This window comes from Bufo gargarizans, chromosome 3, assembly GCF_014858855.1.
Source record: "Bufo gargarizans isolate SCDJY-AF-19 chromosome 3, ASM1485885v1, whole genome shotgun sequence".
Classification (NCBI taxonomy): Eukaryota; Metazoa; Chordata; class Amphibia; order Anura; family Bufonidae; genus Bufo; species Bufo gargarizans.
The window spans coordinates 84,526,221-84,538,937 of NC_058082.1; positions in this window are offsets into that span (position 1 = coordinate 84,526,221).

Consider the following 12,717-nt stretch of genomic DNA (forward strand, 5'->3'; position numbering starts at 1 on the left):
CCTAACCCCTCAGGTGAACTCTGTAAAAATAAATAAATAAAAACTGTGCTAAAACAACAAATTTTTTGGTCACCTTGCCCCATAAAGTGTTATAATGAATGATCAAAAAATCATATGTACCCAAAAATAGTACTAATAAAACTGGCACATTATCCCCTAATTTCCAAAATAGGGTCACTTTTGGGGAATTTCTACTGTAAGGGTGCATCAGGGGGGCTTCAAATGGGACATGGCATCTAAAAACCAGTTCAGCAAAATCTGCCTTCCAAAAACCATATGGAGCTCCTTTACTTCTGCGCCCTGCCGTGTGCCCTCACATCAGTTTACGACAACATGTGGTGTGTTTCTGTAAACCGCAGAATCAGGGTAATAAATATTTAATTTTGTTTGGCTGTTAACCCTCGATGTGTTGAAGAAAAAAATTGATTAAAATTGAAAATCTGCCAAAAAAGTGAAATTTAAAAATGTGATCTCCATTTTCCTTTAATTCTTGTGGAACAGCTAAAGGGTTAACAAAGTTTGTAAAATCAGTTTTAAGTAATTTGAGGGGTGTAGTTTCTACAGTGGTGTCATTTATGGGGGTATCCACTATGTAAGCCCCACAAAGTGACTTAAAACCTGAACTGGTCCTTAAAAAGTGGGTTTTAGCAATTTTCTTAAATTGAATTGCTTTTCAAATTCTAAGCCTTGTAACCTCCTAAAAAAACAAAATGACATTTACAAAATGATGCCAACATAAAGTGGACATAAAGGAAATGTTAATTAATAAATATTTTATGATGTATCACTCTGTTTTAAAAGCAGAGAAATAGAAATTTAGAAAATTGCTAATTTTTCTAACTTTTTGGTAAATTTGGGATTTTTTTGTAAATAAAGGTGAAATATATTGACTCAAATTTATGACTATCATGAAGTGCAATGTGTCACGAGAAAACAATCTCTGAATAGCTTGGATAAGTAAAAGCGTTCCAAAGCTATTGCCACATAAAGTGACATGTCAGATTTGCAAAATGAGGACTGGTCAGGAAGGGGGCAAATGGTCCGGATGTGAAGTGGTTAAGAAGCTTTCCGATAACCCTCATCTGACCATTAAACCGTCAGATAAGGGTGGGGCAGTGGTTGTCATGAATACAGCGTATTACATAAATTAGATTAATCACCAACTTAGTGATGAGAAAGTGTATTGTAAGTTAACTGGTGATCCTAAATTTGAGTTCCTGAGATGTATAAGGATGATACTTGATTCCGCCAACAAGAGGGGTTAGTTGATATTTCTTCCTGTATATGGATCGCCCAAGAACACCTTTAAAATACACTTGCAAGAAAAAGTATGTGAACCCTTTGGAATGATATGGATTTCTGCACAAATTGGTCATAAAACGTGATCTGATCTTCATCTAAGTCACAACAATAGACGATCACAGTCTGCTTAAACTAATAACACGCAAAGAATTAAATGTTACCATGTTTTTATTGAACACACCATGTAAACATTCACAGTGCAGGTGGAAAAAGTATGTGAACCCTTGGATTTAATAATTGGTTGAACCTCCTTTGGCAGCAATAACTTCAAACAAACGTTTCCTGTAGTTGCAGATCAGACGTGCACAACGGTCAGGAATAATTCTTGACCATTCCTCTTTACAGAACTGTTTCAGTTCAGCAATATTCTTGGGATGTCTGGTGTGAATCCCTTACTTGAGGTCATGCCACAGCATCTCAATCAGGTTGAGGTCAGGACTCTGACTGGGCCTCTCCAGAAGGCATATTTTCTTCTGTTTAAGCCATTCTGTTGTTGATTTACTTCTATGCTTTAGGTCGTTGTCCTGTTGCAACATCCATCTTCTGTTGAGCTTCAGCTGGTGGACAGATGGCCTTAAGTTCTCCTGCAAAATGTCTTGATAAACTTAGGAATTCATTTTTCCTTCGATGATAGCAATCTGTCCAGGCCCTGACGCAGCAAAGCAGCCACAAACCATGATGCCCCCACCATCATACTTCACAGTTGGGATGAGGTTTTGATGTTGGTGTGCTGTGCCTCTTTTTCTCCACACATAGTGTTGTGTGTTTCTTCATAACAACTCAACTTTGGTTTCATCTGTCCACAGAATATTTTGTCAGTACTGCTGTGGAACATCCAGGTGCTCTTGTGCAAACTGTAAACGTGCAGCAATGTTTTTTTTGGACAGCAGTGGCTTCCTCTGTGGTATCCTCCCATGAAATCCATTCTTGTTTAGTGTTTTAAGTATCGTAGATTCGCTAACAGGGATGTTAGCATATGCCAGAGACTTTTGTAAGTCTTTAGCTGACACTTTAGGATTCTTCTTCACCTTATTGAGCAGTCTGCGCTGTACTCTTGCAGTCATCTTTACAGGACGGCCACTCCTAGGGAGAGTAGCAGCAGTGCTAAACTTTCTCCATTTATAGAAAATTTGTCTTACCGTGGACTGAAAAACAGCAAGGCTTTTGGAGATACTTTTATAACCCTTTCCAGCTTTATGCAAGTCAACAATTCTTAATCGTAAATCTTCTGAGAGCTCTTTTGTGCGAGGCCTCATTCACATCAGGCAATGCTTCTTGTGAAAAGCAAACCCAGAACTGTTGTGTGTTTTTTATGGGGCAGGGCAGCTGTAACCAACACCTCCAATTTCATCTCATTGATTGGACTCCAGTTGGATGACACCTCACTTCAATTAGCTCTTGGAGATGTAATTAGTCTAGGGGTTCACATACTTTTTCCACCTGCACTGTGAATGTTTACATGGTGTGCAGTGGCGTAACTACAGGGAAAGCAGGGGAAGCAGCTGCTTCGGGGCCCGGGCTCACAAGGGGCCCGGTGCCCAGCAGCGTGAGGCACAAAGTTTCCTAATTATCTAATAGTTTTTCAGGCCAGGCCTCTTCACATACAGTGCAGCTCCAATTGGGGGCCTGTCCATCACCAAACACCGCCCCCTGTGTGACCAAATATGAGCAGCAACACAGTCTCCTGCACAGCCCGAAGCCTGACTCTGCCCACTCATGTGACTGATCACGTGCTCCTGACATCATGAAAGGTCCTTTTGCTCATTATGAACTCGCATCTCCTGAGGTAGGACATGTAACTGAAATAGTATATAGCCAGTTCACAGTCAAATGGTCCCTCCCCCACACCTCAGTGTACAGTCCCCCCACATCTTAGTGTACAGTCCCCCCCCCACATCTTAGTGTACAGTCCCCCCACACCTCAGTGTACATTCCCCCCACATCTCAGTGTACAGTCCCCCCATACCTCAGTGTACAGTCCCCCCATACCTCAGTGTACAGTCCCCCCCATACCTCAGTGTACAGTCCCCCCACATCTCAGTGTACAGTCCCCCCATACCTCAATGTACAGTCCCCCCACATCTCAGTGTACAGTCCCCCCATACCTCAATGTACAGTCCCCCCATACCTCAGTGTACAGTCCCCCCACATCTCAGTGTACAGTCCCCCCATACCTCAGTGTACAGTCCCCCCATACCTCAGTGTACAATCCCCCCACATCTCAGTGTACAGTCCCCCCACATCTCAGTGTACAGTCCCCCCCCATTTCAGTGTACAGTCCCCCCCATACCTCAATGTACAGTCCCCCCACATCTCAGTGTACAGTCCCCCCCATACCTCAGTGTACAGTCCCCCCATACCTCAGTGTACAGTCCCCCCACATCTCAGTGTACAGTCCCCCCACATCTCAGTGTACAGTCCCCCCATACCTCAATGTACAGTCCCCCCACATCTCAGTGTACAGTCCCCCCATACCTCAATGTACAGTCCCCCCACATCTCAGTGTACAGTCCTCCCCATACCTCAGTGTACAGTCCCCCCACATCTCAGTGTACAGTCCCCCCATACCTCAGTGTACAGTCCCCCCACATCTCAGTGTACAGTCCCGCCATACCTCAATGTACAGTCCCCCCACATCTCAGTGTACAGTCCCCCCCATACCTCAGTGTACAGTCCCCCCACATCTCAGTGTACAGTCCCCCACACCTCAGTGTACAGTCCCCCCATACCTCAGTGTACAGTCCCCCCCCACATCTCAGCGTACAGTCCCCCCCACATCTCAGTGTACAGTCCTCCCACATCTCAGTGTACAGTCCCCCCATACCTCAGTGTACAGTCCCCCCACATCTCAGCGTACAGTCCCCCCCACACCTCAGCGTACAGTCTCTCCACACCTCAGTGTACAGTCCCCCCCACACCTCAGTGTACAGTCCCCCCACACCTCAGTGTACAGTCCCCCCCACACCTCAGTGTACAGTCCCCCCACACCTCAGTGTACAGTCCCCCCCACACCTCAGTGTACAGTCCCTCCACACCTCAGTGTACAGTCCCCCCACATCTCAGTGTACAGTCCCCCCCAACATCTCAGTTCAAAATAAGTTACTACATGAGTAGGTTCTGCATACTTTTCCCGCGCTGCTGACACTCGCAAACTCCATGATCCATGTGAAAAAGCACGTTACTCTCCTGTTTCTGATCCACGTGATCTGGGAGTGCCAGTGTGATGTTGTGACGTCAGTAGGTCCTTGCCAAGTATTGTATTTAGCCATTGCCGTAGGACATGTGAATGGAGCATTTCCAGCACTGATGTAGATACGGGGGTCGCAAAAAAAAACAGAGCCCCCCGCCTTTCCTGTACTGCTTCTGGGGAACTACAGTCCCAGAATATTAGTTCTTGTGATAGGTGTAAATCCATTAAAACCTGGCTACTACTTGTAGGCTTTCCTTATGTATGGAGACAGTGAGCTGTGGTTATTAGGGGCTCAGACCATTGGGACAGTCGGTGTCAGCCCTGCAGCAATACAGCAATACATAGAATGGGCACCTATCCTACAGCAGGGGTCATACTGTGCTGTACATACAATGTAGTGTGACGTCATATTCACCTCTTCGGTTATATTACACAGGAAAGCACAATTCTCCAGCAACCCCCCCTTCCCCCAGCCCTTGTCTATGCTGCCCTGGTCTGTGCCCCCATGGCACCTGAGTTGCGAAGTGCGTGGGGTGGGGGGCCCCATACAAAAAATTGCTGTGGGGCCCAGTCACTTCTAGTTACGCCCCTGATGGTGTGTTCAATAAAAACATGGTAGCATTTAATTCTTTGTGTGTTATTAGTTTAAGTAGACTGCGATTGTCTATTGTTGTGAATTAGATGAAGATCAGATCACATTTTATGACCAATTTGTGCAGAAATCCATATCATTCCAAAGGGTTCACATACTTTTTCTTGCAACTGTATATATTGCCATAAATATATAAATCCCTTACATCTCCACCAGGACGTCCTATTGTCTCAGGGGTTGGATCCATTTTCTCATAAACAGCCATCTTTTTGGATAAGGTTTTATCCCCATAGGTTAACACAGCAAAGTCATATATACGAGATACTACACATTTCTTAAATGTAATAAGCGAGATACAACTTCCAGAACATGTTGTCTTGGCATCTTTTGATGTCCTTAGTCTATATACATCGATTTCTCATATGCGAGGCATTGATGCAGATAGGGCCTGTCTGGTTGACTCGCCCTATTCTGCTCAATGCAAGGAGTTTCTGATTTAACTTCTACAGATAGTACTCACCTGCAATTATATTATGTTCCAAGATGATTTTTTCATCCAATTGTGTGGAACCGCAATGGGATTGAATGTTGCACCAATTGCAAATATTTTCATGGCACACTTGGAGGAAGAGTTCGTCTATGTGAGCCACCACTTCAGACAAGTTCTGGGGTGGTGGTGTTACATAGACGATATCTTCTTGCTCTGCAAAGGTACATTAGTGGAATTTACATCAGTTTGGGGACTTTCTCAATAACATAGACCCTGAAGTAAAATTCACATTGGTTTAATCTGAAACAGAAATTCAGTTCTTGCATGTGAAGGTAATTAGGAGTGGTGCACAATTACATACTGATCTGTACACCAAGACAACAGACAAAAATACATTACTTAGATATGATAGCTGTCATCCTAGGAGCATGATTAAATAGTTGCCTTTTAGCCAACTCCTGAGGGTCAAGAGAATAGTACAGAATGATGAAGTCTTGGGGGACAGGTTGGATAGGATGGGGGCTACATTTGTTAAGAAACTTATACATACCCATACATCTAGAGTTCAGTCTTTGTCCAGGGAATCCCTATTGAGTAAGGAGAGGACACAAATAATAAAACCAGGCCGTATTCCCTTTGTCTCACATTTTTTATCTATGAGTGGTAGAATTAGTAATATCCTGAGGAAGCATTGGCCTATTTTGGGTAGCAATTTCAAACACATTCCTGAGTTTAATAATCCTCCCTTGATGTCTTATCGACGCACACAAAACATTAAGGACCAGTTGGTAAGGGCAGATGTGGGTACCAAGAAGGTCTCATTTCGGTCCTACTTTGGCGCATCTAGGACAGGCTGTTATCAATGTCATGGGTGTGTAAATTGTTCCCTGATGTTGAAGGGGGCTACTTTTGTGCACCCGAACACAGGGTTGGAATACACAATCAAACATTATTTGACCTTTGACTCCACATATGTTGTGTATCTGCTTGAATGCCCATGTTGTCTCCTGTATGTGGGAGAGACGACATGGGACGTCACTTGATTGTGCCACACCCTCCCAGTAGGCCAATATGGCTGTTTGATATGGGATCTATATATGTGCCCGAGGATGGGGCGTTTAGGAAAGTGGGGCATTAGACGTGTCCCAGTTCCTCATGCCACATGGGGGCGCGTATCCCGGTTTATGCCAGGAGCCGTGCTGACCTATGATTTACATCCATGTACATATAATACATCTTTATGTGGTTTCCTGTAGGCAAACTGGAATGTAGTGATGGGGAAATGGGGATGCGGGAGTGTCCCTTTTCCCCTTTTCACATAGGTGTTCACATGTACCTCGGCTGACACTGAGGACTGTGCCCTTCTAGACGTTCCTAGGTTTGTGCCATATAGAATAACCCTGATTATTTAACTTAAAGGGGTGCTGCAGTTTGTTTCAACTGATGATCTATCCTCTAGATAGATCATCAGCATCTGATCAGTGGGGGTCCGACACCCGGGACCCCCGCCGAATAGCTATTTGAGAAGGCAGCGGTGCTTCAGGAGTGCCACGGCCTTCTCACTGTTTACCGCACGCCCAGTGACATCACGACTAGTATCAACTGGCCTGGGCGGGGCTAAGCTCTATTCAAGTGAACAGAGCTTAGCCCCGCCCAGGACAGTTGATACTAGTCATGACGTCACTGGGCCAGCGGTAGACAGTGAGAAGGCCGCTGCACTGCTGGAGCGCCACTGCCTTCTCAAACAGCTGATCGGCGGGGTCCCGGGGGTCGGACCCCCGCCGATCAGATGCTGATGATCTATCCACAGGATAGATCATCAGTTTAAACAAACTGCAGAACCCCTTTAAGGAACCTTTTAACTAATTTATCTATACGTGTAATTGGTCCCATCTGCTCAGTCATGTGCAATGAACTAGTTACGCGCAGATCGCCATACTGGGTATGGACAGGGAACTGCATACTGCACACGTGCGGGATGTGTAGAGGTCTCGCAGGAGCCTGCTACTAGTTGGCGCAGGCGCATTGCACATCAGAGGATGCCGGGTTGCTCTACGCATGGTTGGAATCATGGTTGATGCTTGCCCTCAATTTAATTTTAATTTAATTTTTATGACTAGCACATGTGCACTTCATTAACTCATTATGTATGATGTCTCACTAAGATGAATTTATTATGATTCACTGTATAGTTATGGAAATACTTAATTGGAATATGAGATTTATATACTTTTAACTATGACTCTTTTTAATATACTTATGTTGATACACTAATTGAGAATAATCATGTGAAACTTGTACACAGCTTTATATAATATGTGTGTTTAGAGCACTTTGTTCACTGCTTGACAAAGGCTCCATTGAGAGAGCTGAAATGCTGCACTGCAGTTGGGTGTAATTAAAGATCCACTTTTCTTCACTTGAAGACCGGAGTGCTGCCTTTCCATTTATTCTACATTGTTGGCTTTCTGTCCAGGAACTATTGGGGTATTGCACTTGGCATTTTGAAAGTGTGATGCTGTGTAATTTTTTCTTTTATCACATATCTATCTATCGATCTATCTATCTACCCATATAATCAGGGCCGTCTTTAATATTGATTGGACCCTGGGCAAAAATTTACTTGGCCCCCCTGGATCCCGCCTTCCCACACCTTAGCATGCAAACACGCCCTCCACCACAACACACACACAAAATCCACACATCTGGTAGAGTCCAGTGAATGACTGTAAATACTTCCAGTTCTGAAGACTCCAGCGGCTCAGGATCGGTGCTCTGGGTTGGAAGTGGGCACCGCTCTGCAGAAAGGAGACCAGCGCTCGGCTCACCCTAGTGTTACAGTGCACCCCAGCACCCCACAGTATTCAGTATAGCACCCTATAGTATACAGCACCACACAGTATGCAGTTTAGCACCCCACACTATACAGTACCCCACAGTATATAGTAGAGCAGTATAGCAGCCCACAGTATACAGCACCTCACGGTATACAACACCTCACTGTATATAGCACGCCAAACTATACACGATACAGCCCCCCACACTATACAGTACAGCAGTATAGCACTCCACACTATACCGCACCCACAATATACAGTATACAGACCCCCACAGTATACAGTACAGCAGTATAGCCCCCCCACTATACAGGCCCCGCACAGTATACCGCCCACCACAGAGTATACAGCCCACCACACAGTATACAGACCACCACACAGTATACAGGCCCCCCCCACAGTATACAGCCCACCACACAATATACAGCCCATTACACAATATACAGCCCACCACACAGTATACAGCCCACCACACAATATACAGCCCACTACACAATATACAGCCCACCACACAGTATTTTACAGTATATTAAAATAACAGCCCCTGTCACCTTTTTCTGATGTAATCTTTACACAAAAAAGCTCCACAGTTAACTTCTGCAACACTCAGTAGGACCTGTGATGACCTCATAGCCATGTGACCAGTAATTGCTAGGTTACTGGTCACATGGTAATGATGTCATTAAGGTCCTAGATCACAACTCATTAAGGTCCTAGAACCTAGATCATTAACACAGTACGATCATGATGCCTGTGTAGCCGACAGCCTGACACCCGGGGCAGTAGCTAGCAGGGCCCAGGGAAGCTGCCCCTTTTGCCCCTTGGTAAAGACGGCCCTGCATATAATCATATCTATCTAAATATATCTATCTATTTATCTATTGTCTATCTAGCTCATATCTATCTATCTATCTATCTATATCTCTATCAACTCATATCTATGTTATATCTATCTATCTATCTATGCAGTTCATTTAGTCCGGCTGCCTCTCGGCATGCGCTGCCGTCGGGCCTCCGCCCCCACCCCCATTATAGTCAATGGGGACAGAAGGCAGTCCGGGGGCACACGTGAACTAGCGGCAGGACGGATCCGACAGACTGTCCACCCGCCGGAACAGCCTGCCGGAGTCCCCTGCCGCTAGTGTGAAAGTACGCTTAGACTATTCATATTGTAGAACTAATCTTCAGTATTTTTATATCTTTTTTACATTTTATTTTGGCATTTTTGTTTTAGCATTAGATACATTTTATTGTAGCGCTATTTTGCAATTATAGAATTCTAGCTGTAACCGAAAGCAAGGCCCCGCACCCAATATCACGGTGTTACTAGGCAGATTTACTACACATTTGACCTTCAAAACCGCCATATGAATAATCACCCTAGATATATAAGCACTGAAGATACATGACATAAAGTAGAGATCATTTAGAAGCACAGTGGTTTCTGCAATACCTATAATTCAGCCACATGAGAAACACTACAGTTAACATTTCCATAGCCTGAAATGACTGATCACCGATAATAATAGACGGTATTCTCCTGCCCTACAGTCAACTTCTCCCCTGAAATGACTGATGACAGGGAGCAATAGCTTGTATTTACACAACACATGGTGAGAAGAGCCTGCAAGGTTAGTGGCCCTTTAAGGGGCTGGTCTGGTCAACAATTAATACAAGCTTAATATCATTTTCTTTTTAAAGATATTTAAACTTAATTGAATTACTAACATAATATCAGATCTAACAGAATAAGGGGTGTTAAATGGGTGGTATTTAGGTGTGGTTTGGGGCATGTGATGGGCGGGGATTTGGGAGGGGTTGTGGATGTAGTGGGCGGGGAAAGGGCGTGTCGACCTGTCACTTTTAGTTTGATGAGAACAGTCTCCCTATACTACTTTTGTGATTTGAGGCTAGGACGGAGGTCCACCTTCCAGCCTGACAATGACCCCAAACACACGGCTAAAGCAACACTTGAGTTGTTTAAGGGGAAACATGTAAATGTGTTGGAATGGCCGAGTCAAAGCCCAGATCTCAATCCAATAGAAAATCTGTGGTCAGACTTAAAGATTGCTGTTCACAAGCGCAAACCATCCGACTAGAAGGAGCTGGAGCAGTTTTGCAAAGAGGAATGGGCAATAATCCCAGTGGTAAGATGTGGCAAGCTCATAGAGACTTATCCAAAGCGACTTGGAGCTGTGATTGCTGCAAAAGGTGGCTCTACAAAGTATTGACTTTACGGGGGTGAATAGTTATGCACATTGACTTTTTCTGTTATTTTGTCCTATTTGTTGTTTGCTTCACAATAAAAAATAAAAATAATAAACATCTTTAAAGTTGTGGACATGTTCTGTAAATTAAATGATGCAAATCCTCAAACAATCCATGTCAATTCCAGGTTGTGAGGCATCAAAATACGAAAAAAAATCAAGGGGGTGAATACTTTTGCAAGGCACTGTACTTAGTACTGTATGTTGAAAAAAGACATTAAATTCAACCAACCATCAAAGTCAACCAAGGGTTGGGAGGGGATGCAAATGAAGGGAAACTGCCATTATCTGCTCATAAATGTATTTTACCGTAATGTTCATCCATTTCATACAGCCTGAGATATGTATGATTTCTTAAGTCCATTGCTGTGCTGCCACCTAGTATCCAAACTGTGTTATGTTATGCATTGTACACGCGCAGCAGGACCTTTTGGTCACATGACTATTATGAAGGTGCTGAAGACAGAATGATAGCAGGGCCAGTGTAAGCATATATACAGAGTGCTAGGGCAGAGAGAACTGGAGTCTGCCACGTGTGGTGAAGCAACTCGACCACTGATTATCCCCTGCAGTATTCCCAGAGCAGTACAGGATTAGGGTACGGCTACACATCGACTTTGGCTGTGGCCAGGATCTCAGGAGCATTGCATTGCAGCTGTGATCCCATAGAAATGAATAAGGTTGCAGTGCGAGTCGCATGTGTGCTGTGACTGCAGAGTTGGATTTTTAGCAATTGAGGGGTCACAGTCACGGCACATATGTGACTCATGCTGCAAACCCCATTCCTTTCTATGAGATCACCACTACACTGCGATGCTACTGCAATCCTGGCTGGGAGACCAGTGTCGCTGAGTAGCCATACCGGTAATGTCCTAGTGGAGCAGTAGGGCACATACCTTAGTGTTGATAGTGGTGGGAACCAGCAATAGCTCAAAGCAGCATCCAGGAGGCATAGCAGTCTTACACTGGAGTTCTTTGCAGTGATTAAAAACGTGGTGACTGTTATGTTGGTCTGTCCCAAGGGTGCATTTGCCCACTCGCCACCTCTTAAAGGACTCTTTGCAGCAGTGTTACAACCACACACGCGCAGCAGAGAAGCGCAAGCGTATTTGAATATCTCCCCACACATGTCTTCTATAGCGCCCTTTACCTACCATACAGCGTGATCTGCTGTTCTTCCACAAGCGCTTATACTTACCACGTCCTTTTCTTTCCCAGCGGCATTAGGTAAGTGAGTCTCTGGACCCTTGGACATGTCTGTTATTCCTACGATTTTACAACAGAGGGGGGCACCCATAGCCTATATGGGCCATAGGGAACCCTGACTTTACTATTTTACATTAACGAAAGTAACTAGATGACCTTTGTGTCTGGTCCAATACTAAGTTACAATAATGCAACATTACCCAATGGTTTATATGGAGATTGTATATAATTTTTGATTTATTTCTATGTTTCTTCATCCACTAATGAACTGCTCTGATTTCGCCTAACTGGAGAGGAGTCTTATTCGTATTATGGCTTACTGTGGATTTATATGAGGATTTACCATGTATATTACGGTTTTCTGTGTAATTGGACGGTATGCAAAGCCATATGGGATATGGATACTCACAATTAGAGATGTATCCGATTTTGTGTTAACTAATGAATACTTGTATTATCAACATCTTTTCACTATGTCCATCTACGCTCTCATATTTATTTAGTAACTGTATTCCTATTATCTATCTTGCTGCAGTCTGAAGAAGGCCATATGGCCGAAACGTCACTATCGCAGCCGCACCAATAGGGAAATAAACTACAATTGCATTACCTTTGCAGCTGGAGTTTAATTTATTTATAAAAAAAAAAAATACAAAATAATTAAAAATAATTCAATAAAAATAACAAAAAAATTAAATATTGGATATACCTAGAGTGCAATATTTGGTATAAAAGCTAGATGGATACAGGAGGGATGTCGTGAATCTAGACAAAAGAATCCCTTTGCTTTGGTGTTTCTGCGCTAGAGTATCTTTATTGTGCCCAGAAAGTAT